Source organism: Lepisosteus oculatus, chromosome 14 (assembly GCF_040954835.1).
Source record: "Lepisosteus oculatus isolate fLepOcu1 chromosome 14, fLepOcu1.hap2, whole genome shotgun sequence".
Classification (NCBI taxonomy): Eukaryota; Metazoa; Chordata; class Actinopteri; order Semionotiformes; family Lepisosteidae; genus Lepisosteus; species Lepisosteus oculatus.
This window is the reverse complement of record NC_090709.1, coordinates 24,157,128-24,182,137: the sequence shown is the minus strand read 5'-3', so window position 1 is coordinate 24,182,137 and position 25,010 is coordinate 24,157,128. Positions and strand designations below refer to the sequence as shown.

At 43.8% G+C, this 25,010-nt stretch overlaps 3 non-coding genes across 3 annotated transcripts; all 3 read right to left on the bottom strand.

The window, feature by feature from the left end:
• Nucleotides 1–13,861: 13,861 nt before the first annotated feature.
• Nucleotides 13,862–13,943, bottom strand: trnal-uag (transfer RNA leucine (anticodon UAG)). The gene has a single exon. It is a non-coding gene; the product is annotated as a tRNA-Leu (tRNA).
• A 3,501-nt stretch (nucleotides 13,944–17,444) lies between these two features.
• trnay-gua (transfer RNA tyrosine (anticodon GUA)) lies at nucleotides 17,445–17,532 on the bottom strand. Its single transcript is given in 2 exon segments — nucleotides 17,445–17,480; nucleotides 17,496–17,532. It is a non-coding gene; the product is annotated as a tRNA-Tyr (tRNA).
• Nucleotides 17,533–23,113: 5,581 nt separating this feature from the next.
• Nucleotides 23,114–23,206, bottom strand: trnar-ucu (transfer RNA arginine (anticodon UCU)). The gene is made up of 2 exons: nucleotides 23,170–23,206; nucleotides 23,114–23,149 (listed from the first exon to the last, which is right to left on the bottom strand). It is a non-coding gene; the product is annotated as a tRNA-Arg (tRNA).
• Between the last annotated feature and the right edge of the window lie 1,804 nt (nucleotides 23,207–25,010).

The window sequence follows — 25,010 nt, the reverse complement described above, 5'->3', positions numbered from 1 at the left end:
GCCACAGAGAAAGTATTCATGCAGGCTGATTTAAGATGTTTTCTTTTGATAAGGGACAGCTCCCAAACGGGGATGCACTTAGCTAAGCCTGGCTATCATGATCAATGGTCATCCATTGGCGCCTATCTGTCAAATGAGTGCCAAATGGACATCTGGACTGCATTCCTAAGTGTCAGGAGTAAGTGACTCGTATCTCACCTTGATCAACCAATCAGAGACTGGCAGGGCGTGGTAACACCACGTGGGTCTCCAATGCCCACCAAACTCTCAACCAATCAGAACACGTCTGTGTCTTGGTCAAAAAGGGAGGGCAAGCTCAGGTCGGGGCTCTCCTTGGCCATTTTCGCGCATCCTCAGAGACAATCACGTGACAAAGGCTGTTGTCTGCAAAGGGACTTGGACTTTGTTCTAAGCGCGGGGCCGAGGATCCCGTACGTACTCAGAATTCTACCAACGTGAACGCTCCGCTTGATCAACGGCAGCCCACAGTTGGACCCTCGTCGACAACCTGAATAGCTTATTCAGAAGCAGCGCTGGACTGGGAACAAACCAGCTTCTTCCTGGGCAAAAGAGTGACTTGTGAGGACTAGCGGTCACACTCTGTGCATAGAGACTTTCTACTAGCCAGCCGGACTGCTGGTAGATCCCCTCGGAGCAATGACTGCCCTGCACACCGCAGTCAGATTCCTCCGCCTCTCCTACTCCGAGCTGCACCTCGACTGGTTGGCCGGTAGCTAGAGGACACCGGGACAACGCCCATTGGACAACCGCTGGAACCGAGGCTGCAACAGAGCCTGTCAGCTGGTTTGGTGTTCATGCCGGGAAATTCCAAATACATACACAGTGGATAAGTAAACCCCATGTTCTACATTGCATCTCGAGAATTCAGTTGTACCTCAACACAAGTTGTTATCAATTTAATTCATGAGTAATGCATTTACTTCCGAGTTTAGAGTAATAGTGGGTAATAACACTGATTAGCGATTTGGTAACCGAACGATATATATTGACATATATTCTCTGTTGTGTATCTCTTTGTGTTTGCATCTCTTCAAGATTATATACCTTGTATATTGATAACCCTCACAGTAAGGTCTGCCGCTTGTATCCAGGCAGACTAGTATATGTTTGGTGCACAGTTTATATTAATAAATGTATCTCATGTATTGAACCAGTGTGTGTGCATTGTTAGTTGTTCTGACGATTGATTTCCTAAAAGCCCCAACGAACAACCTCGTGATTACTGCTACAATTAATAATTGTCTCAGTAAACCCATCAAACCACTACATTTAATGGCGTCCCTGTGCGGGCTGAGTTTAGAATGAAATGAGAATCAATCGCACAGAATAACTGATATTGCTGTGAGTTCAAGTTCAGCACAGCACCACGGCTTCTATACGCGAATATCAGGTGTGCTGATAACTGCGTAAAGAAATCCCCCTGTTTTCTAGCGTTTAGTGTAACGTGTGCTGATTGGAAATCCATCTGCTCGGGTGTTTAGATTCCATACTGTATTTTGGTGAAAGGAAAAAAAAAGTAATACTCTTAAAGTTTCTCTGACGCAATGACAATGGTTGCTAAAATGTCTGAAGTGGAGTCGCTTATAAGTACTATTTCTAGCAACGACAATCCTGGTTACTGGAGCGGTATCGAAAAGTTGAACTTTGATGATATTGGGAAGCTGCAAGTAGATTTAGTAGCTAAGGTAGCGAACCAGCTTAACACAGGAGGGTCTGTGAACGCAGTTCAGGTCCTATCGAGTTTCGCCTTAAATCTAGCCAAACAGCTGGAACTGTCTTTGTCTGAGCTGACAAAGTTTCAAAAGCTTCAGGGGCACCCCCACCTCATAGGTCCATTTGGAGCAAAGGAAGCTGTGTAGCTTCCATCTCCATCGGAAAAAGGAAGTTTGCTCACTACTTCCAGGTAGCACCTCAGCTGACCCATTCGGTCTGTATTTAGCAGACCTGTTGGTTCGACTGGGCGCCCAGCTGGACACAGTAAACAGTGTGCTGTGGACACGGGTGAACCCAGATGCCCACTCTCTAAGCGGCGACCCCGAGAACATTCGGTCAGGTCAGACGATTCCTCAGGCCTGCCAGGTAGTAAACGAATTGGACCTGATCGTTCCTGCATCATCAGTAGGGTTTCCGGTACGCCTTGTCCTAAAGAGGGGACAGAGAATGGACGCTGAGATGGTTTTCTTTCAACCATCAGCTCAGTTTATCAGACTGAACCTAGCAGTCTGTGGTACCCCCAGACTGGAACGGAATGGCCGAGCCACCTGCCTGTTGGTGCAGAACATAGCAAAACAAGATGTCAAAATCCCTGCTCGCACTGACATGGGACTGGTAATTTACAATGGTTTCTATGATTTCAAACTGGCCATCCCAGTACTGGGGCAGCTCCCTGGTCCCTTGGCCAGGGAGGGGGGAACCGAGCAGGTGTACTACACCTACCCCTGGCGGATGATTGCAATTATGCCAATAGAGGGATTCTGCAACCAGGAGGTGTGCAGGGTGCACCTTAGCGATAAGGATGAGATGGTTGTGTACACAGTACGCGCAAGTGTTCCGACGGACCACTCAGCCGAGAGTGCGACCCGGGATACCGCCATGCCGTCAAAAGCGGGGTTGCTAGAGCAGGTACAGGAACAGGTTGGTAAGGCAAATGCCCTGGAAACGGAAAGCCAGCGTCAGCAGCTGCGTCAGATCTTCCAGGATTTCCAGGAAGTGTTTGCACGGGACGCCTATGACTGCGGGGTGACGGATTTGCACACAGTGCGCATTCCCACGGCCCCTGGCGCCCGCCCAACCTATGTCAGGCAGTATCGCTTTCCCCTCACGGCATACGAGTCCATAAAGCAGACGTTGGATGCTCTACTAGAGCGTCAGATCATAAGGGAGTGTAACTCCACTTATAACTCCCCACTGTGGCCGGTGCCGAAACCCAATGGTAAGTGGCGTCTGACCATTGACTACCAGCAGCTGAATAAACAGGTTCCTTTGTCACGATGGCCAATGATCTACCTAGATCAGGAGTTAGCCAAGGTGACAACAGCGAAATATTTCACCACAGTGGATGTGGCCAATGGGTTCTGGACCCTTAAGATAGAACCGACAGACCAGTACAAACTGGCCTTTTCCTTTGGAAACAGGCAGTTCACCTGGAATCGATAAGAAAATAAGGTCTTCTCCCTTGAAGCAGGATTCTCAGAGCACTGCCTTGGGGCTGCTCTGAGTCAGGAATATGACCAAGAGCGAAGGGTGGTGGCGTATGCCAGTCGAGCCCTGAGCCCAGTGGAGCAAAAGTTCTTGGACTGCGAGAAGGCCCTGTTGTCTACGGTCTGGTCGGTAGAACACTTCCGTAGTTATGTTGGGGGACAAAAGATCATCATCGAAACCTGCCACCAACCTGTGACATTCCTGCATAGCCAGAGACTGAAAGCGGGCAGGGTGTCAAATAGCAGGATTGTGGCATGGATGATGGCCCTACAAGGCTATGAGATAGAGGTACGTTATGCACAGAGCAAGAAAATGTACCTGGGACAGGGCCTGGCTTTGGGCCAAGTGTGTCACGGCTGTGACACTGACATGGAAGCTCCAGAAATGATTCCCGCTGCTGAGCTACCGAACAATCATCAGTACTACGATGAGAACGTAGGCCAGGGCTTACCCATGGCCTATGTTGACGGTTGCTCTTTTCGCCACGAACAGCAGGTGCTACCAGGGGTAGGAGTAGTCTGGCAAGACAATACTCCCTGTGGGCCGACCCGCTATAAGCTAGGACCAAAGACTAGTCAGTATGCGGAAGTAGCTGGGGTGCTGATCACCCTCCAGCAGGCCCTGACAAATGGCCTTAAACAGTTTGTCATCTGCAGTGACTCGAACTACGCCCGACATAGCTTCGTGTCCCATCTTCCGTATTGGAAGGGTAACGGCATGAAAAATGCCCGGGGCAAGGAAGTAAAGAACAAAGAGTTGTTCCTGGCCAGTGACAAGCTCACGACCGAGGCTGGAATGATGGTTTACTGGAGGAAGGTGAAGGGACACTCCCAGGTGAAGGGACCCGACAAAGACGGGAATGATGAGGCCGACCGGCTGGCCAAATATGGCGCCTTAGAGGGTGAACCCTGGCAGTTCCAGCAGGAATGGCTACCCCCAGAAACCATGGCTGAGGTCAAGGCGGTCACCCGAAGCAGGGCTAGACAGGATGTCAGAGCTGACCCTCAATCTGTAGTGCTTGGGTCACAGGGTTTTAACACCGATCTTGCGGAAATGCAGAAACAGGACCCCCCAGCAATTGGGCAAATGTATCAGCATATCGCTGACCCAGTGAGTCAACCTCTTTCCGAGCAGGTGCTGAGCCAGTCTCCGGAGCTGAAGGAGCTGGCAGAGGTGAAAGACAATCTAAAAATTATAAAGGGGTTGTTGGTTTGTATACCAGTTGCACAAGGTGTCCCAAAGTGGGTAGTTCCCCGCTGCCATCGGGGGGTCATGATCCAACACGCTCATGACGAGCCCTGTGGGGGTCACCGGGGAATCAAGGCCACATACGACACTATCCAGCAGGTGGCATTCTGGCCTCACATGGGCCAAGACATCGCCGCGTATGTAAAGGGGTGTCTGACGTGTAGCCAGTTCCAACCATCACGGCCCTTGCACCGGGCACCACTCCAGAAAAAGGGCATGACATTCCCCTGGTCCAATCTACAAATGGATTGGGTGGGGCCGCTGGTGAGGTCATCCAGAGGGAACAAATATTTCCTCACTTTTACGTGTGCATTCACAAAATGGATTGAGTACCTCCCAGCACCCAACGACACGGCAGAGACAACTGCAGTGCTGTTGGTGAACCATGTGTTCAGTAGATGGGGACTCCCCCTGACCGTGGACTCGGATCGGGGAACCCATTTCACAGCTACAGTAATGGCAACCCTGTGGAATATGCTTGGGGTCAAGGCCCAGTTGCATATCTCCTACCACCCTCAATCCTCGGGCCAGGCAGAAAGGGCAAACCGAACGGTGGTTAGTATGCTCAAAAAGTTTGTCTCCACCAGCAGTAGGGACTGGGACATTAAGCTGCCCCTGGTTCTGATGGCCATCCGAGCCACGCCCCATTGCTCTACGGGGGTCCCACCTTTTGAGATGATGACAGGTCGGAAGATGACTCTTCCCCTACACTGTCTTTATGGGGTGGAGGACCTGAGCACGACGGGGACTGCTACGGCCCATCAGTATGTGTCAGACCTGCGAGCACATCTGCAGGCAACCTTTGCTTTTGCCCAGAACAATCTGGGAAGGAGTGCAGAGGGTAGGAAAGCATACTATGACCGAAAGGCAGTTAACCAGGAACTCCAAGTAGGAGACAAGGTCCTGTACTTCCAATTTGCCAAACTCACAGGGGTGGCCCGGAAGTTCTTACCCAGTTGGACAGGACCCCAGGAGATTGTCGATAAGGTATCACCGGTAGCTTATCGAATTCGGATTGAAAAGGGAAGGCAATCTCTGGTCTACAAGTGGGTGCATCGCAACCACCTCCGGTTGTATCGCCCACCTCAAATGGTGCCGGAGGACACAGAATAGGGTTAAAAGTCCAAACCCGATCAAAGAGGGGGGTGCCCCTTTGTAGCTGCAGGTAGTTGGGTACTGTAGTGTAGGTCCTGCTAGGAAAATATATTCAAAATTATAGTGGAACTGTACCATGTGCCTCATCTGTGTTCCAGAATGGGAATCCTAAAACTGCCATGGCTGGTCCTGACAGTACTGTGGATTGCCTCGACACAGCCCCTTGAAGTTGTGGAACCCGGTCCTCCTACCGGCATAGTCCTGCAGGACGCTCCCGGATTGTTGTTAACAAATTGCAGAACATATACTCAGCGAGTGTATGTACGGCTGGACCCACATGATGTGTTTCGGAAGCACATCAACATGAACAGTAGGGTGTCCTATCATGGTAGGTAGTGGGGTGGGGATACTATATGGCATGCCCAGCTAGACACTATACACATGCTCCGCCAGCTGAGGAAGGCAACAGTCACCCAGGAGGAGATGACAGGCCTCAGCCTCCCCAAAAGGTTCTTTGGGGGGTCTGATTGCTGCGGCCTCCGCCGTGGGTTCACTATTTTTAGCTGGTCTGTTTGCTGCTAACACTGTCACCCTGACCACCCTGAGTAGGCAGGTGTCTGGGTTACGTAAGGAAATGCCAGAAATTTATGACAGGCTGTATCAACAGCAGCAGCGGCTGAAAAGCCTAGGGAAAACCTTACAGGGCACAATTTTAGCAGTAAACCTTCATGCAGCAGTGTTAAATAACACCCTCCACACCGTGGGCAGGATTGTCGACGTGTTACAGTGGGACTATGCTTATGTGCAACAGGTCAGAATGCTGATGCAGGATCTGCTTAGGGAGCTTAGTGCCACGGTAACTAGCCTAGCCATGGGACAGATTCCAACCTACTTGGTTCCACTGTCCTTAGTAGAAGAAGTACTGAGGACAAACACTTCCGAGATGGTGCAGCCAGTGCAAGTACATCTTGCATACAGTCTAGGCAGTGCCATTCCCATACATGTCAACCCCGAAGCCAAGGAAATAGGTTTCTTGTTGAACCTTCCCATCGTGAGTAGCAAGGATATCTATAGACTCAAGTCTATATTGAACGTTGGCTTCTGGAGGGGGGGACATGCATGTGAAGTTGACCACCCCACCGCTCATAGCTTACCAGGAGGATGATCCGAATTTGTACCTTGTTCCAAAACTTGAACTGTGTATATCAACCAAGGATATCCACTGGGTATGCCCAAGTAAGCCATTCCTTAGGGACACAACTCAGAGGTTATGTGGTATCAGAAAGGGGGCTGCCACTGAAAAGTGTAAAGCCACAGTGACGAGCAAAAGTGAGGTTAAGGAACTCCAGGTTGAGCAGGTGGGAAAGATTTGGCTGGTCAGCACACCACAGTTACCTGTTACAATAACCTATGACAGACATGATACAGCTACCGAAGTGCAGCTACCCAACCAAAAAGTTTTTCTACAAGTTCCTGAAGGAGCTTGTAATGTTGCCATAGCCAAAATGTAAATGTAGTGGCTCTCTGAAGGCACCAGTTCTGTAGGGTTTGGGCATTTACTGGAATAATTATTAATTGTAGCAGTAAATCACAAAGTTGATTCTTTTGATGGCTTTAGAATCCAACCATGCGACATAACTCAAACAACGCACACACACAGGTACTAATACACGAGGATACATTTATTAATACATAGAATATGCATGTAAACCTAACAGATCTTATCGAGAGGGTTATCAGAATACAAAAGATATATATTCAGTCAGTTACGAAGTGTTACACATATCAAGAGGACATACGTTCAGTATATCATTCATTAAGACCGTTTCATAAATTAACTTGGTTATAACTTCTACATTAGATACTCAAAACAAGTACATAACTCTTAGGAATTAAATTGATATCAACTGGTTGGGATAACAATTAAATCCTCACGCTGTAATGCATTGAAATTAAATACTCATCCAATCTCTGGGGATTCAGATCTCCTGCGGGCACAAAGAAACAGTTGCAGGCTGTTGCTGTCCAAGCCGCGCTCTCTGGCTCGGTGCCAGGCTGTGCTGTGCGGCTTGCGACGGTGCGCTGCTGATGCTCACTGACCGGCTAGTTAGTGTTGGCTTTAACTAGCAAAGTTTGTGCACAGGAGAAAAGATGACTGTGGGTCCCAGCAAGTCAGGAAGAGGACCGGTTCGTTCCTGATGAAGCGTTAGTTCTGAATAGTGATTCAGCTGTCCACAGTTCCGACCTGTTCACGAGGCCTGCTGCTGGTGCTAACGTCGGGTGGATCCTCTGCTTACTCTCTGGCAACCTCTAGAGTCTAGACTCTTAGAACAAAGGAAAGTTCTGGCACTCGGACACACTGGCCGTTCCGTGGTTGTCCGGGCTGAGTCTCAGGATGGTCAGGAGGCGCGCTGCGAGAATGTCCTGCCCTTGGGAGCCTTCTGCTCCTGGGCCGTCCTGGCCTGGAATTCTCCTTTGAATTCCCTTTAGAAAAGTCCACAGAATTCTCCTGAATCCCTTCTGAATCTTACTGAATCTCTGTGTTGCCTGTTTTTACCTGGAGTAACTTCAGCTCATTGATTGGCTGAAAGTTCCATGGGCATCAGAGTCCCACGTGGGTTACTCGGCCCTACCAGTCCCTGATTGGTTGATCAAGGTGAGATATGAGTCACTTACTCCTGACACTTAGGAATGCAGTCCAGATGTCCAACTGGCACTCCCTAGACAGATAGGCACCAATGGATGACCATTGATCATGATAGCCAGGCTTAGCTAAGTGCATCCCCATTTGGGAGCTGTCCCTTATCAAAAGAAAACATCTTAAATCATCCTGCATGAATAGTTTCTCTGTGGCTGCACCACAGAGATGAACAGAGAAATGAGGCCTAATTTGGGAAAGCTCAGAAACACTTAATTCTGCCTTATTAATAAGCCTCGTCGCTACACTTTCAATACTAATAATACAGTGTGTCATTTCCTGCCCCAGTCAGAGGAACAGACATTGAGCCTGTCTCTCAATAATAATAATACAGTGTGTGATCTCCTTTCCCAACATGAGGAACAGACAGGAGTGAGCCAGGCTCTCAATAATAATAAAGCAGATTATGATCTGCTGTCCCAGCCTAAGGAACAGTCAGGAAAGAGCAGGTCTCTCTATAATAATAATACAGTTTGTGATCTCCTGTCCCAGCCTGAGGAACAGACAGTGAGCCTGTCTCTCAATAATAATAATACAGAGTGTGTCCTCCTGTCCCAGCCTGGGGAACAGTGAGCCAAACTCTCAATAATAATAATACAGTGTGATCTACTGTCCCAGCCTGAGGAACAGTGAGCTTGTCTCTCAATAATAATAATACAGTGTGTCATCTCCTGTCCCAGCCTGAGGAACAGTGAGGTTGTCTCTCAATGATAATAATAATACAGTTTGAACTCCTGTCCCAGCCTGAGGAACAGTGAGCCTGTCTCTCAATAATAAAAATACAGTGTGTGATCTCCTGTCCCAGCCTGAGGAACAGACAGTGAGCCTGTCTCTAAATAATAATAATACTGTGTGAGCTCCTGACCCAGCCTGAGGAACAGTGAGCCTGTCAATCAATAATAATACAGTATGTGATGTCCTGTCTCAGCTTGAGGAACAGAGAGTAAGCCTGTCTCTCAATAATAATAATTCAGTGTGGGATCTCCTGTCCCAGTCTGAGGAACAAACAGTGAGCCTGTCTCGAAATAATAATAATACAATGTGGGATCTCCTGTCCCAGCCTGGGGAACAGTGAGCCAGACTCTCAATAATATTAATAATAATAATACAGTGTGATCTACTGTCCCAGCCTGAGGTACAGACAGTGAGCCTGTCTCTCAATAATAATATAGTGTGTGACCACCTGTCCCAGACTGAGGAAAAGACAGTGAGTCTGTCTCTCAATAAGTATAATACAGTGTGTGACGTCCTGTCCCAGACTGAGGAAAAGACAGTGAGTCTGTCTATAAATACTAATGATACAGTGTGGGATCTCCTGTCCCAGCCTCGGGAACAGTGAGCCAGACTCTCAATAATAATAATACATTGTGATCTACTGTCCCAGCCCAAACGAACACACAGTGAGCCTGTCTCTCAATAATAATAATACAGTGTGTGATCTCCTGTTCCAGTCTGGGGAACAGAAAGTGAGCCTGTCTCTCAGTAATAATAATATAGTGTGTGATCCACTGTCCCAGCCTGAGGAACAGACAGTGAGCCTGTCTCTCAATAATAATAATACAGTGTGTGACCTCCTGTCCCAGCCTGAGGAACAGACAGTGAGCCTGTCTCTCAATAATAATAATACAGTGTGTGACCTCCTGTCCCAGCCTGAGGAACAGTGAGCAGTCCTGATAGTTACTGTTTTCCTGATTTAGCTCAGCAGCTTTTATTTCGCCTGAAGCGCAGGCAACTTGTGAGAACAGGTTGGGTTTGCTGTGCTCAACTGGCTCGGCGTCTTCGTGTCGTAGCGCCGCAACGGTGTGTTTTCCTTCCTTCTCTTTTCAGCCCGGAAGAAACATTTTACTTGTTCCTTTTGTAGCCCACGCATGCCGACGCCTGTGTTGTGTTGTGGATTTTCTCCTTCTTGAATTTGTACTCCTCCTCCCTCTCTCTCCCTACCTCTACCTTTCCCTCTCTCTACCTCTCCCTTTTCCCCTCCCTATCTCTACCTCTCCCTCTCTCTACCTCTCCCTCTCTCCCTAACCCCCTCTCTTTCCACCTCTCTCCCTCTCCCTCGCCCTCCACCTCTCTCCCTCTCTCTACCTCTCTACAGCACTACCTCTCTCTAACTCTCCCTACCCTTCTCTGCTCTCTCTCTCTCACTCTGGAGTTTATTTTCCAGACAGAAATCCAGCTCCGTCCCTCCTGTGGAAGATTGGTGATGCAGGATGAGAGCCCCTAACCGAGAGCACTGCAGCGGCAGGTTCTGTGGTCTGTTTCAAATCCGCCCGCGATGAGACACAGAGGAGAAATGAAGAGCCCCAGTTGCGCTAGAAAATCACCCGGGAAAGAGACTTTCAATGTAAGAAAAAAAAGTCGTTAGTAACAGACATAATATGTTTGTTTTGTTTTTTAATCGCTGCGATGTGTGACTAAGCTCATACGACTAAGAGTTGCCCCCTGTGTCTAGATCTGGTAACCTGCTCGTCGCTGGTGGGCCAGATCGTGTCCCCCGTCACTATACTGGTGCATTAGGACCCACGCAGACCGCAGGGTGAGCGCCCCCTACTGGCCCCACAGAGAGGGAGAGGTAGAGGTAGGGAGAGAGGTAGGGAGGGGAAAAGGGAGAGGTAGGGAGAGAGGTATAGAGAGGGAGAGGTAGAGGTAGGGAGAGAGAGGAGGAGTACAAATTCAAGCAGAGGCCTGAGTGGAGCACTGTCGTATGGCCCTGACATCAATCCCTCAACTCTCTGCATAAAGCAGTGTCTTATGGCCATGACATCCCACCCCCACCACTCTCAATGGAAAGCACTGTCATTTAACCATGACATCCCACCTCCACCGCTCTCTACGTAAAGAAATGTCGTATGGCCCTGACACCCACCCCTCCACTCTCTGCGTAAAGCAGTATCGTCAGGCCCTGACATCCCACCCCCGCCACTCTCTGCATAAAGAAGTGTCGTATGGCCCTGACACCCACCCCTCCACTCTCTGCGTTAAGCTGTGTTGTCAGGCCCTGACATCCCACCCCCGCCACTCTCTGTGTAAAGCAGTGTCATATGGCCTGACACCAATCCCTCCACTCTCTGCATAAAGCAGTGTCTTATGGCCCTGAAACCCTCCCCTCCACTCTCTGCATAAAGCAGTGTTGTCAAGCCCTGACATCCCTCCCCCGCCACTCTCTGTGTAAAGCACTGTCGTATGGCCCTGACCCCCACCCCTCCACTCTCTGCATTAAGCTGTGTTGTCAGGCCCTGACATCCCACCCCCGCCACTCTCTGTGTAAAGCAGTGTCATATGGCCCTGACATCAATCCCTCCACTCTCTGCATAAAGCAGTGTCTTATGGCCCTGAAACCCTCCCCTCCACTCTCTGCATAAAGCAGTGACGTCAAGCCCTGACATCCCACCCCCGCCACTCTCTATGTTAACCCCTGTTAACTCGCTTGCTGAATGATCTCTGGTGAGATTCAAGAGGTGTTTTCTTCAACAGCCACTAAAAGTCTGATGACCTTCTCTGGATTTCCTGAATATGACGTAAAATTAGTTCAAATCATTTGGTAGTTAACAGAACAAAATGCTTTGGAGGTACATTTAAAACAGCAGAGCAACACTGTAGCACTTCGTGTGTGACTGAATTTAATTGTGTAAACCTGGCTCTCTATGAACACGAGCAAAGAGTTCTCACTCAACAGAAGACTGCGATGTGAGCACAATAATATAAGACATCTGGAGACACCAGAGATTGAACTCAGGACTTCATACATGAAAAGCATGCACTCTACCACTGAGCTACATCCCCTATGGCACAGATGGTGGAACTGACTTAAAGATGTGCATATGTTTACTGACCACAATCCACCCTTCATGAATAATTGAAATGAATAATTTATTTTTATATCCAGTCACATGGGCGACGGTGGTTGATTCTTCAACGGGGGAGTGCGTTTTCCTACCTCCTTACTCGACTGTCTTTCAATTATGTTTTCTTTGAAACCTTTTTGCATCTTTTAAGTGCTTGCGATTAAATTACGAATAGAAAAACAGCAGTACAGTTGATGTTCATGGACCGATGCACACAACTCCAGTAATAAAGCCCTGTCTGTAAATATTGTAGAAGAACATTAAAGGGCGAAACAACGCTCCAACCATGGGAATGGTAACAAGAAGGATCGTGTTTTTATTTAATATGTGCTTTTGAATTGCCTTGTCAATACCCACAGGCTTTAGAGATGGACCAATTATTAACAGTGGTGTTTGTAAACAAAGATGGAACATGTTATTTCTATACCAGGAAGAAAGGAGCAGACTCTTAAACTTTAAGAGACAGAAACAACACCTCATCACAGCTAACATTAATTAAAACAACATCGTAACAGAAGAGTGAAGCCTTGAGTGAATCAAATTAGTTTTTGTTGGTCGTCTGTGTCTTCATAACTTTGTAGGTGAGAGAGAGGATTGCGAAAATGTGCAGGTGGTTCTCAGATGTGCGTTGGTGGTATAGGTTCCTTCAAATAACTGAGCCAGTGCATCCCCAAATCTTTTCAAGATGATCTGTGATTTCTGAGTTCTTGACGGATTCAGGCTCCTTCTCAGAGGTCCTTGCTCGCCAAATAACTTTGCATCTGAGGAAGAGCACCACGGAAAAAACCCAACTCAACAAGCGAGTGCGTTGGTTGCTCTTGCTCTTCATGCAAGGAGCTGTTTTTTTTTCCTCGCAATAATCATTATTAACCAGAAACAGCAGCACAGGTAGGTCGCATTTGTGATTATGTCACTTCTCTGCTTCAGCAAGGTCAATAAAAGACTCTGAAAGTAGTAAAGCAAAACTGAACTCAAAATCATATTAGGAATTCTGAGCGATATCTCCATACAGGTAATCCAATAAGAACGTTGAAATATTTGAATATCATCTATCTGTAGATTGCGCTGCTTTTTACCCAGAGTAAAACTATTGGATTGAAGGAATGCTAACCACTGGGTTTAAATGTATAGTTGTTATTTGGAGAAATCTGTAAACTCGTGATCGACAGTGCTGATTATTTTCCGGAGACGGAGCACTGATGACCTATCCGAGCTAATTGATAAAGCCCACCCAGTGGATACTCTAGCAGAACGTCAAAGAACATTCACCTTTGTACCCAAAGAAACCACAGGAACAACATCAGGAAGCACAATCAATTCCCCTTTTAAATCTTTCCTGTAAGGTATGCTATGTGAATTCATGAAGTTAATCCTCTGATCTCTTTTGATCATGAACAAAGTACTTCTGATGGAGAGCTATGTTCAAAGATTTAATAAGCTTTACCCCTGCCAACGATTCGGCGTGAAGAATTAAAAGTTTCACAGACAAAAGCAGCTCACCACCACAGCCAATATTAAATGTACTGTACTTGCCGGTACACTATCATGTGCACTGCCTCAAAAGTGATCTTGGCAGATGTTGTTCCCTACATAAAGCTGAACTTGCCAAAGAGAATTTCTGTTGAGAAAACAAAATATTTTTTCTGCCTTGATGTTAAGCCTGTCTTTTAGAAAGTCTATCTCTAAACACCTCCTGCAGCCTAACAAAAAGCACTTTTACTGATCGTATTACAGGTCTTAAAATATTAACATTTGGCAGTGGTGGGATTCGAACCCACGCCCCCAGAGAGACTGGAGCCTAAATCCAGTGCCTTAGACCGCTCGGCCACGCTACCTTCCTCCATGTCCATCTTCCTCACATTGCTGGCTTGGACTGGGGGGCTTCAGCTCTTGTCGTCGGATCTAATGATATCATGACATGTGGAAGTGACTGCACCTTCATCTTCCGAGATGCTTTCAATAGCACAAACGCTACTTTCACCGGCACAAACATAGCAATAGCGAAGGAGGTGGGTTTCATCCTTTGTGCTGTTTGTAGGGGCACAACTCTACGGTGATCTACTGACTTGAAGAGCAAAAATCAAAATCCTCTGCTACTACTATTGCTTTTTTCATAGTTTCTTCAAATCCTTCATTTGAACGTCGATTTTGAAGGATATTGATGATAATACCACATAAATTGTGGTTTTCTTGTGATCGCCAATTTTATTCAAATACCAGCCTTTTTTACAGTTCCTTGCATGTTTCACAAGGTATAATAGCCCTCCTCGCATCCTCAGCTAACATATTTTAAAATTACAATAGATTATACAGCATGCATGTTTACATTTATATTAAAATTAAAGTAAATATACAAGAATACATACAGTGCTAACCCAATAATTCTTGTCAGGTTCTCCAAAAAATCTGCGTTGTTATTTTAACATGTTTCAGCTGAGGGTGCAACAGGAGTATAAATGAATTTTCCCGCCAGCCATTCAAAGACCAAATTCCATGAGTGAACATTATTTTCTCAGAAGTTGCCGGCATTGGACTTTGCCGGTGGTATTGAATTATGTCCACAACTGTTGTAGTAGTTCCTTCTTGAAATTCGACACGTGCAAAGCACTCGTAATATCATAGGTGTTAAAGTTCGCTGAGTCTATTCGAGTCATGGTGTGTATCCCTGCCTATCATTGGGAGACGGGTAACTTTTTTACACTCAGATTCCAATCTTCAATGCTTTGTGTGAGAGCTTACATAACTTTCATTTTCTCACAATTTCTGACGATTGTTCCAAAGGGGCACCCTGTCAATTCCGAATACTTTTCAAAAATCTGCCTGCATGTTTGATTATTGTCATTTCATTTAGAAAAAGTTCAATATTGATCATAACTAAAGAAAATAATGATCACGAACAAAAAAGGAATAAAGATGCAAGTCGATCTTGAATCAGAGCTGGGTGAAATGGGCTTCTGTTCTGATATGGTTGTATGAGAAACAGGAGGAATCGCCAATCTCCTATAGAACATGAGTTGAATCAGGAGTGAGACATTTAGTATACTCGTGCATATGTCAACGCCTGACCTACATCGTAAAACTAACATTAAGTTGTCAGAGACATTCATTTATATACAAACAAGAGACAGACCAAGTAATAATTCTACATTAGTTCAGGTGGGTAAACCTGAACTAACTAACTAATAAACCTTTTAATAATTCTACATTAACGTGTCCTACATTGATCAGACTAATTGACATGGTCTGATTCAGAGCCTGTGCAGTTCGTGCTAATTACAACAAGGACAGTTCTGATCCCTCATCACCGAACTGAACACAAGTTCAGCTGTTCTCCAGTTTTGTTACGCATGGTTTTTCATTGCAATTGAGTTCAGAGCTGGAGCTGATCTCCAGACAGTACAGTGTTTTGGGTTAGTTGTCGAAATTCGCATGAGGCTGCAGACAACTTACCCAAAGTGTTTTCTATAGCTTTCAGGTGGAGTTCATTTATATAAAACAACGTAAGTGGTATAAACGCAACAAGCCAGACGGCAGTCCAACTTATAATTTTCTGACGCGAGGCCTGACGCGTTATTCATTATGCCACTGACCCTGCTATTGTAGTGCTAAAAAACACGTTTTCTACATTTATGTCTGTTCACTCTAAAAACTCTAAAAAGGACAAAGGGTTTGTGTGTCCCGCTAAAATTCCGCTTCATTTCGAATGCAAATAAAAACCGTTTTGTTCCAAGAAATCATAGATTTGTCACATCCTTCATACTATATTTCTCTCTTGTATTAGTAAAGCATTTTGATTTAAACTGAACAATATATGAAAGGTTTCATCTATACACTTACAAATAATAAGTATACGAATAAATACTCGGAAGAAGCCGCAGCTCAGGTATTAGAGAGATTTAAAATCGGATAGGAGGATTTAGAGTCCAGACTGCAAACCAACAGCTTACACAGGTCTTTTATAGAACCCTTTTGATTTCCTCTACTTTGTCCCTGTGATGTCATTGTCCTGCTCGCAGCCGAGCCCGACACACGTCTGGTTTCTGTCGCTTGACGCACACCCTGCGGTCCATGCGGGTCCTAATATCCCAGTACAATGAAGGGGACACTAAACTGTAAACAGGTGCCGTCCTTCGGCTGAGACGTAAAACCGAGGTCCTGACTCTCTGTGATCATTCAGGAGAATGGTGGTGGTGGAGGGGAGTCCCCATTACCTGTAAAGCGCATTGAGTGGAGTATCCAGAACAGCGCTATATAAGTGTGCGTAATAATAATAATGATTATTATTATTATTATAATTGTAATGTAAAATGCAATAAAAAATAAAAAAATATCAAACTTTGATTCAAAATAGATTAATGTAAAAACTGATAAAGCTAATGCTTTTTTCAGGGCTATAGCTGTAGCTGCGAGAAGGTTAAAAGCGCACAAGTGATCTGTCTTTCGTCAAAGTAATTGCCGGAGCAGTAAGACGCAGAGCACCATCCAGCAGCTGTAGACGATGTTCGGGGAAGAGCTAATTCTGTTTTTAGCACAGGGAGTGAGAATGAGCTCAGTCCGGCTCCGAGCAGAATCCATCCTGGTTTGGTTACAGTGCGCCTGAGGATCTTTGGATCGCAACGTAAAAAAAAACAATTGCTCACATCGTGTGACTTCCACGACAGGAAGGAAAGATATCACTTAAAAAAATCAGAACTGAAGATTTGGATCCTGGGCCTCAATTTGATCAAATTATTAAAATAATAATTATTAAAATATCAAATTGTGTTTCTGCAACATTTCGTGCACAGTACGCCATTTTTATCTAAAAATAAAACAACAGTCACAACGAGAGCTTATACGCAGTCTGGGGTATATTCCCCTTTTATATTTTTGCCACTTTATATCGAACCTGTTATACTCCCAGAAGTGCACAGTAGCTTGTACAAATGTACAATTCACCACTGGTATAAACAGATGTGTGCCCTGTTTGCCTTTGTAAGCATTTGTTTAAAAAATAAGTTCACAATACGATAAAAACACAGAAAGCACAAACTTCATAATACAACGATACAAAATCAATACCAAATCATTATGCCAATTAAGTACCTATCCTTTGAAAACAGAGAACACCTTTATATCTACAAAAAACTTGACATTTGTATGTATTTTTGAATTACAAAGCAGACAGAGTAGTCCCTTAATTCAAAGATCGGATCTTGGCCAAAACAAGACAATCAGACGTGGGCTGAATTCGGAACAGGAACCTCTACTTCGTCGTTTATTGAACTTTTGATAAATGTCTGAATGAAACAGATTCGCTTTTTTAACTCTTTGATTAAAGTACACAAAAAGCACCTTCCTTCGAGCCGGAATCGAACCAGCGACCTAAGGATTCCCTACTGACTCCACTACAGTCCTCCGCTCTACCAACTGAGCTATCGAAGGGATGTCAAGCAATGCTCCCTAGCACATACTGCCCAATGTAGTGAAATGTTCCGGGTGATTTAAATCCCACTTCGACATCAAGTTTCCAACTCGTTTCCTTAGTCTTGTTTACCTTGAATTTAAGCCACGAACCAGGATTCTACTGTATAAACTTCCAGGGATATTACAAAATGTTTGATGGGGCATCAATCATTCCAGGCGGAAATTGACTCCTTTTTTTTCTCGAGGGATCATATTAAACATTTCATTAGTATCGAGAGGAGGATCACCATGAGACACAAAACAAATAGTTTCTTTCTGTCTTTATTAGAAAGTAGTGTTTGTGCTACATTCATAATATTTTCGTGGAAATAAAGAAGTTTCGAAATGTGGTTTTGAGTTAAATATTAGCGTGTTCATGTAATTAGTTTGTGTTTGTCATTACTATATATATATATTGCCATGTTACTAGAATTTGTAACTGAAGTTTACTAGTTGTGTTTTTTATGATGGTTAGACATTTGTTGATTACAATATTGTATATAATGTATAATTTGAACTACATATTTTTCAGGTGTGAATAGTTGTATATTTTAAGAATAAATTTCTAAAATAAATCATTGGCTTTATTTACTAGTTTCTACACCTATAAAAATCTTTCTTTGATGTATAATAGACCTTTAACTATATATGTATAGTAGTCTTCTAAATGTATCCGTATAATAGAACTACAACCATTTATGTATAATAAACATATAATCAATTTCATTCTAGACCAGTTACGGAGCACAGTTACACGTCTGGTATGCATTCAATAGTCGTATATTCTACATCTTTTGCCCACTGGGATGTGCCGATTTTAACTTGGCAAACCAAGATACACATTTTCTAATGAAACCTTAATTAAAAGAGTTTGTTTCTCGAAAGCGTGTTATGTAAAAAAAGAGAAAAACGAAAATATATGGATGGTAATCTTTCAAAGCTGAAGATTTTACTTTTGAAAAATTGACATTTTATGTACTGTATGCAGATGCATTCGCTGGTTTTAGAACTTTGCTGTACTTCCTGAATCATTTTCAGTATTATAAAGTGGGTGTAGATTTTTCTTTCAGGTTAGGACGCGAGTGTGTACATGTGTTTGATTTTCGTTTCACTGATTCTCATTGAAGATTTGGGAATTAACGACGAAAGAATCAGTTGCCTCGGAAAGCAGAAGGTTTGGTTCTCAACGATATTGAAGACACGCCCATGTAGAGCAGCGGGTGATGATTTGTGCTATAAAAGACCAAGTGCTCAAAGTGACGTCTGCGTTTACCGTTTAGACTTTTCATCTCGGGCGCACTTTTAGAAAGCAAAGATAGAGCAGTTGTGTTGAATCACATTATAACAGCTGTCAGCAGAGTGGCGCAGCGGAAGCGTGCTGGGCCCATAACCCAGAGGTCGATGGATCGAAACCATCCTCTGCTATGTACACTTTATGCACGATTGATAAGCATACCATCAGTTTAATGAAGTGCATTAAAACTGTTTTTTTCTCTCGTGTGTATGAAAGCTTCACACTTAAGGTACTCTTTCATCTTTACCAATAGCAGATGCCCAAATGTATCTTTGGTTGTTCTGCGATCCTTCATAGTTTCCTCAATTCCTTCAAATGAACATCCATATCAAAGCAATTATGTATATATATTACAATTAAGGTACATATTAAAAATATCAACGCACATTTGTATAATGCTCATTTAATAATGATTGTCAAGGATTGTCAAGTTCTCCAACAAATCTGTGTTCTAATTTTAAAATATTTTTGCTAAGGATACAACGGGTGTATAAATGAATTCTCCCAACAGCCAGTTAAAGAAAAATTCCACACGTGAAGATGGTTTTCTTGGACATTGACTTATGTACTTATTTGTTTACTTGTTGTAGTTGCACACGAGTAAAACACAAAGATTTCCTGCCACATTCAAGAGGGTTTGCGAAGAAATCCCTTCAATTTTTAGCGGAGATTTTGTTTACATCATCACAATCTGAAGCACGTCCCTGAGTACGTTTGACCCACCAGCCCTTTGTTTAACAGCTGCACAGGGACACATTCCCGTTGCTTTTCACAACTCACATGTTTGTAGTTAAAGAAAATAAAATACTGTCATTTTCCTGCCAGCTGGCAGTATTTCTTCTGCACTGACCAAGAGTAACCAAGAAGTTCATTTCATCTTTCGCAGACTGTAATCTACAGAAAAGGAAGTGAATACTTGTATTAAGCTAAATCAAGCCGACAGAGTTGCACTGCTGTTGTTTTTCTCCACTTTTCGTTAAAAGGAGAAAAAATCACTGGCATTTTTTGGAAGCATTTCTTCTGTCCTGAGAAGCAAGATTTGTATTTTATCTTTCAGAAGTTGTATGAATTTCTTGAAGTTCAGAAACAACTTGTTCCAGAAAAGAAATTAACACTTGCTTCAAAGTAAATCAAGACGTCGGTGTCTCTTGCTGTGTGTGCTCTTATCTGTCCATCTCTCTATCCTCTTCTCTCTGGCAGTCTGTGTAGAGTATCTGAAGGGGATGTAACACCACTTGGAAAAGAAAAAAATTCTCAGGAAAATTCTCAGGCAGAATAAAAAATCATTATTCTCTTCTCAGTCAGATTCACAGCTCAGACTCACACTCAGACAGGATCTCAACTCCGTACTGCTCTCTATCCTCACAATCCAGAACCAGAAGATATTCAGACAATCAGTGCTGCTACATGAACAATATCAGACAGAACAGCCTGGACTCATGTCACATTTCCCCCTTTTATCTTTCCTCCCAGCCCTCTTAGAGACATAGAAGAGCTCCTGGTTCTCCTCTCTGTGAACTGGGCTCAGGGGTCACTGATCTGGCAGTTGTGGGCTCTGTTCCAGGTCGAAAGCAAGAAGGATCTATTAACGCTTTCCAGGACTTCCAAACCCTTCAGTATTACTTTCTTTACTGTATGTCAGCCTCCCAAAATGTTTATAAATGTTTTATGAGTGTGGAATTATCTTATTATTTATATACAGTATTTATGTAATAAACACCAGTAGTGACACTATGATCGGTATATTGATTATTTGTAGCCTATGGTCCGATGGTCGTGTCTACAATAGTGACCATTTGACCAGTCTGTAGCTCTGAGCAGTGGGACTCAGATCACACAGAAGACCCGCCTGTGTGTGATTCCATACCAGCCCTGGGATTCAGCTACTCTCACAAATGTCTCACAGACCGTCTTATAAATTTACAATTAGATGAAGTCATGTAACAGTTTTACAGATAATTTAAATAATCAGACAGCAGTTTTGGCAGTGGATACATCTCCACATGGGAGAAAGGAACTGAAATATATGTGCTCACTGTAAAGTAGGAAGAGGTGGTCAGACAAGCAAAACAACTTTGCAGATAATGTGAAGTGACATTGTTTTGTGTCAATCAGCTCACAGATTTCGCTTCATGTGCCTTAAGCTGTGCAATTTGTGTGGTTGTTGAATGAGATTGATTTCTTCACAAGCCCAGTCAATTGACAGTGGAGAGCTTGCCGACACACACCTTCATGAAGACTCTCTTCATTGTCAAGTCGCCTCCTTTGCATACAATAGTAGCACCGACACTAAGAGAAAGGATGAGAAATAGCGTTTATCAAGCGATTGCAGTGTTTGTTTGACTGAGGATCCTTGTGTGCTGAACTGGCCTCTGGAGAAGTGTAGTGCAGTAAAACAGAAGGTTTGTGTCACTCAAGATTGTTACAGAACAGAACAATACAATTACAATACTTTTATGAGAGTAAATATTACTGGTGCATCACAGTTCTTATAATGGTGAAAACAGGAGCACCTTCTCTACATTTTTGACTGAAGTATTTAAATGGAAAGAAATACTATCACTATGCAATTCATAAATGCAATTGACCTCCTCTAAATGTTCTAGTTTGATGAAACAATGTATGGAATTAGGTGACAATATCGGAATTCATTCAAATGCTCAGGATTAATTTTCAGCAACAAAAAAAGTGCTCGGAAATATTTTACAAGAATGAAACCTTATATTCACCAAAATAAACATTCACCATCTACATTAGCAGAGAACAGTAGGACAGAAGGTTAGTGTCACTGGACACTGCAGCAGAGAGGCCGATCTCTTCTCCCTCATTATGCAGGCTTACCCACTCATGATGAACTGTCCTCCAGCGATACTCAGCTGCCATCATCGACTCAGACATGACGTTCATGTACATATTATACCTTAATATGGCACTGCGTTACAATAATTTGATCAAAACAACTGGTGAAAAAAAAGATAAAGACTTTGTCCAAAAAAGAAGCATTTATACCTTTCCTCTCCTACCAGCCATTACAAGTCACCTAGTTTTTAATTTAGAGCTAGATTAAAGCTCTAGTCTCTTTGGGGGTGTGAGTTGGAATCCCACTGCTGCCAAATATCTCCAACTATCTCAGTGTTAAGAAGCAAAAAACACACATTTGCTGCAGAAGTAACAGGAGAATTTGTGCCATTCAGCCTCATAGCGTGATGTCATTTTCTCAGGCTCATTTTTAGATGCTTGTGATCGAATCTATGATTCTTATGAGTGTGCCCTCCATAAAGGTAGCACAGATATAACGTGCCAAGTTTTCAGAGAATCGCATTAAATACAGGTCAGAAGAAGGCGACAAAGTGTCCGCTAGGCAGTTCAGCTATTTCAACGGTGTTCTCTGTTGTTTAGGTCCAGAATGACACCCGTTACAACCAGGAAACACACAGTGTCAGGCATCAAAAAGACTTCCCAAAACCCTGATCCTCTCCTTGATCCGGTGATGGCATCCAGACATTTCCTGCAACAAAGCCAGGATACGGTCTTCAACAACACGAGTGAAAGGCTAATTCCCAGCCTTTGCAATCCTTTGCAAAGAAGGACCGCATGTGCTCAGTGTTAAATGCGCTGTTCATTATTATTATTAATAATAATAATCTATACATTATATAGTGCCTTTAAAGGTGGCTTTTCAAAGTGCTTTACAGAATGAAACCAATAAAGTTAAAAAATACACAAGATAAGCAGGATGAGAATACACAGTTAGAGGAGACAATAGATGGTGGTATTAAATACAGTAGGAACAGAGGGGTAAAGAATAGTTCATTAAAGGCTCTTCTAAAGAAGAGGGTTTTGAGTCTGGATTTGAAGGAGTTTAGAGAAGGTGACTCTCTGATATCCTTGGGAATAAAGATCCAGAGCTTTGGTACAAAACAGGAGAAGGCCCTGTCACCCATAGAGTGTAGATGGACTGGGGGACAGATAGGAGACCAGAATTAGAAGAGCAAAGGTTGTGAGGTGGGGAGTAGGGCGATAACCCAGACAGGTACTGTGGTGTCAAGCCATGGAGAGCCTTATAGGTGAGCATGAGGATTTTGAAGTTGACAGGAAGCCAGTGCAAGGAGTCCAGGACAGGAGTAATGTGATCACAGTCCAGTGCTAATTTCTTTCTTGTGGCTGCTGGTTCATTTTCAACTGTGGACTCTTAAGAAGTCCTTTATTTGACTTGATCAACACTAATCCCTAGAGGATTTTGAAAGGTTGAATCAAAGTGATACATGACTCTGGTAGGACTCGAACCCACAACCTTTGAATGACTTCATTCTATCAAAGCCTAGAAGTCCAATGCGCTCTCCATTGCGCCACAGAGCCAACCGATACATTGCTATATAAAACAGCTACAGAAAGCTGTAACTCATGCTTCTCCCGTTGTCTTTAAATTAAGCTCCATAAATATTGACAATGAGTGGCCTGTTGTCTACGAATAGATACCGCTGGGATTCACACCCAGGGTCTCCTGGTTTTTAGTGAGGCGTCTTAACCAGCTAAGCCATGGTGCCAAACCTGCTAAATGTTATCCACAACTTCAACCACCTGTGAGAAACGGGCAACTGCAGTGTTACGCCTGCTGGCTCAACAGATAATCCTTTTCGAAGTTTAAGGAGAGGATTTCTTTGTCAATTCAATTAAACATTTTAGAAATGCTGAACGATTGATGTGTTTCACGCGCAGAAATATTTTATCGTTACGTACTTTTTCTGTGCAGTAAGTTCTCCTTCAACTCCGCCCAACAACAGAGGTCATTTTTAATACAGGAGTAAAGGCACACTGCACATCAGCAAAACATCCCGTACAGGTTTAGGGAGAGCGACATCAGTGATTGGAAGGTTGGAAGTTTCGGGTCACTTTTTTATTATAGATTCAAGCAGCCCTGAATACCTTTTCAAGAAACATTTCAGAATCCCAGTCACGTCCAGTATGATTGCTACACAGGTCTACAGTATACAATCAGAATACTGTTTGTGCATTATATAAAACACACCGCCCAAAGCATTTCTAAAACAGGAATTACATGTTTCTGAATGGCCCTCCTTTATAAATAAAATAAAAGGTCTGAAGCCTGCTCCAAAGAAGCACTTTATTCAGAGCTGACAAAGATGTGATAGGAAACATCTCGGAAAATGAAGATGCAGTCATTTCCACGCGTCGCACAACAAGAGCTGAACCCACCCGACGTTCTCAAGAGAGTAAGGTGTGAGGAGTGTGGCTGGGTGGTCTAAGTGCTGGGTTTGTGCTCCATTTTCTTCGCTGGGTTAGGTTTGAATCTTGCCACTGCTAAGTGTTGGTGGGTTAAGACCTTCCTTCTATTGCGACGTCAATGGGTAAAAGCTTTGCTTGGCAGTCTGTCGAGAGACTGAACTAGGTGTTTCAAGATAGTCTTTGTCAGCTTAACATCAAAGCATAAAAAAGCCTCATTTTGTGTTCCCAACAGCAATGCTCTTTGGTCCCTTCAGCATTATGCAGGGAACAACATCTGCCGTGATCACTTTTGAGTCAGTGTGAATCGTAGTGTGCCGCAATTGTTTTTAAAATTGGTTCTGTAGTGTAAGAAAAACCGGCCGTTCAGGGACGCCAAATATGTAACTGTAGTGGCTCTCTGAAGGCACCAGTTCTGTAGGGTTTGGGCATTTACTGAGACAATTATTTATTGTAGCAGTAAATCACAAAGTTGATTCTTTTGATGGCTTTAGAGTCCAACCATGCGACATAACTCAAACAACGCACACACACAGGTGCTAATACACGAGGATACATTTATTAATACATAGAATATGCATGTAAACCTAACAGATCTTATCGAGAGGGTTATCAGAATACAAAAGATATATATTCAATCAGTTACAAAGTGTTACACATATCAAGAGGACATACGTTCAGTATATCATTCATTAAGACCGTTTCGTAAAGTGAACTTGGTTACAACTTCTACATTAGATACTCAAAACAAGTACATAACTCTTAGGAATTAAATTGATATCAACTGGTTTGGATAACAATGGAATTCTCGAGCTGTAATGCAGTGAAGTTGAATACTCATCCAATTTCTGGGGATTCAGATCTCCTGCGGGCACAAACAAACAGTTGCAGGCTGTTGCTGTCCAATCCGCGCTCTCTG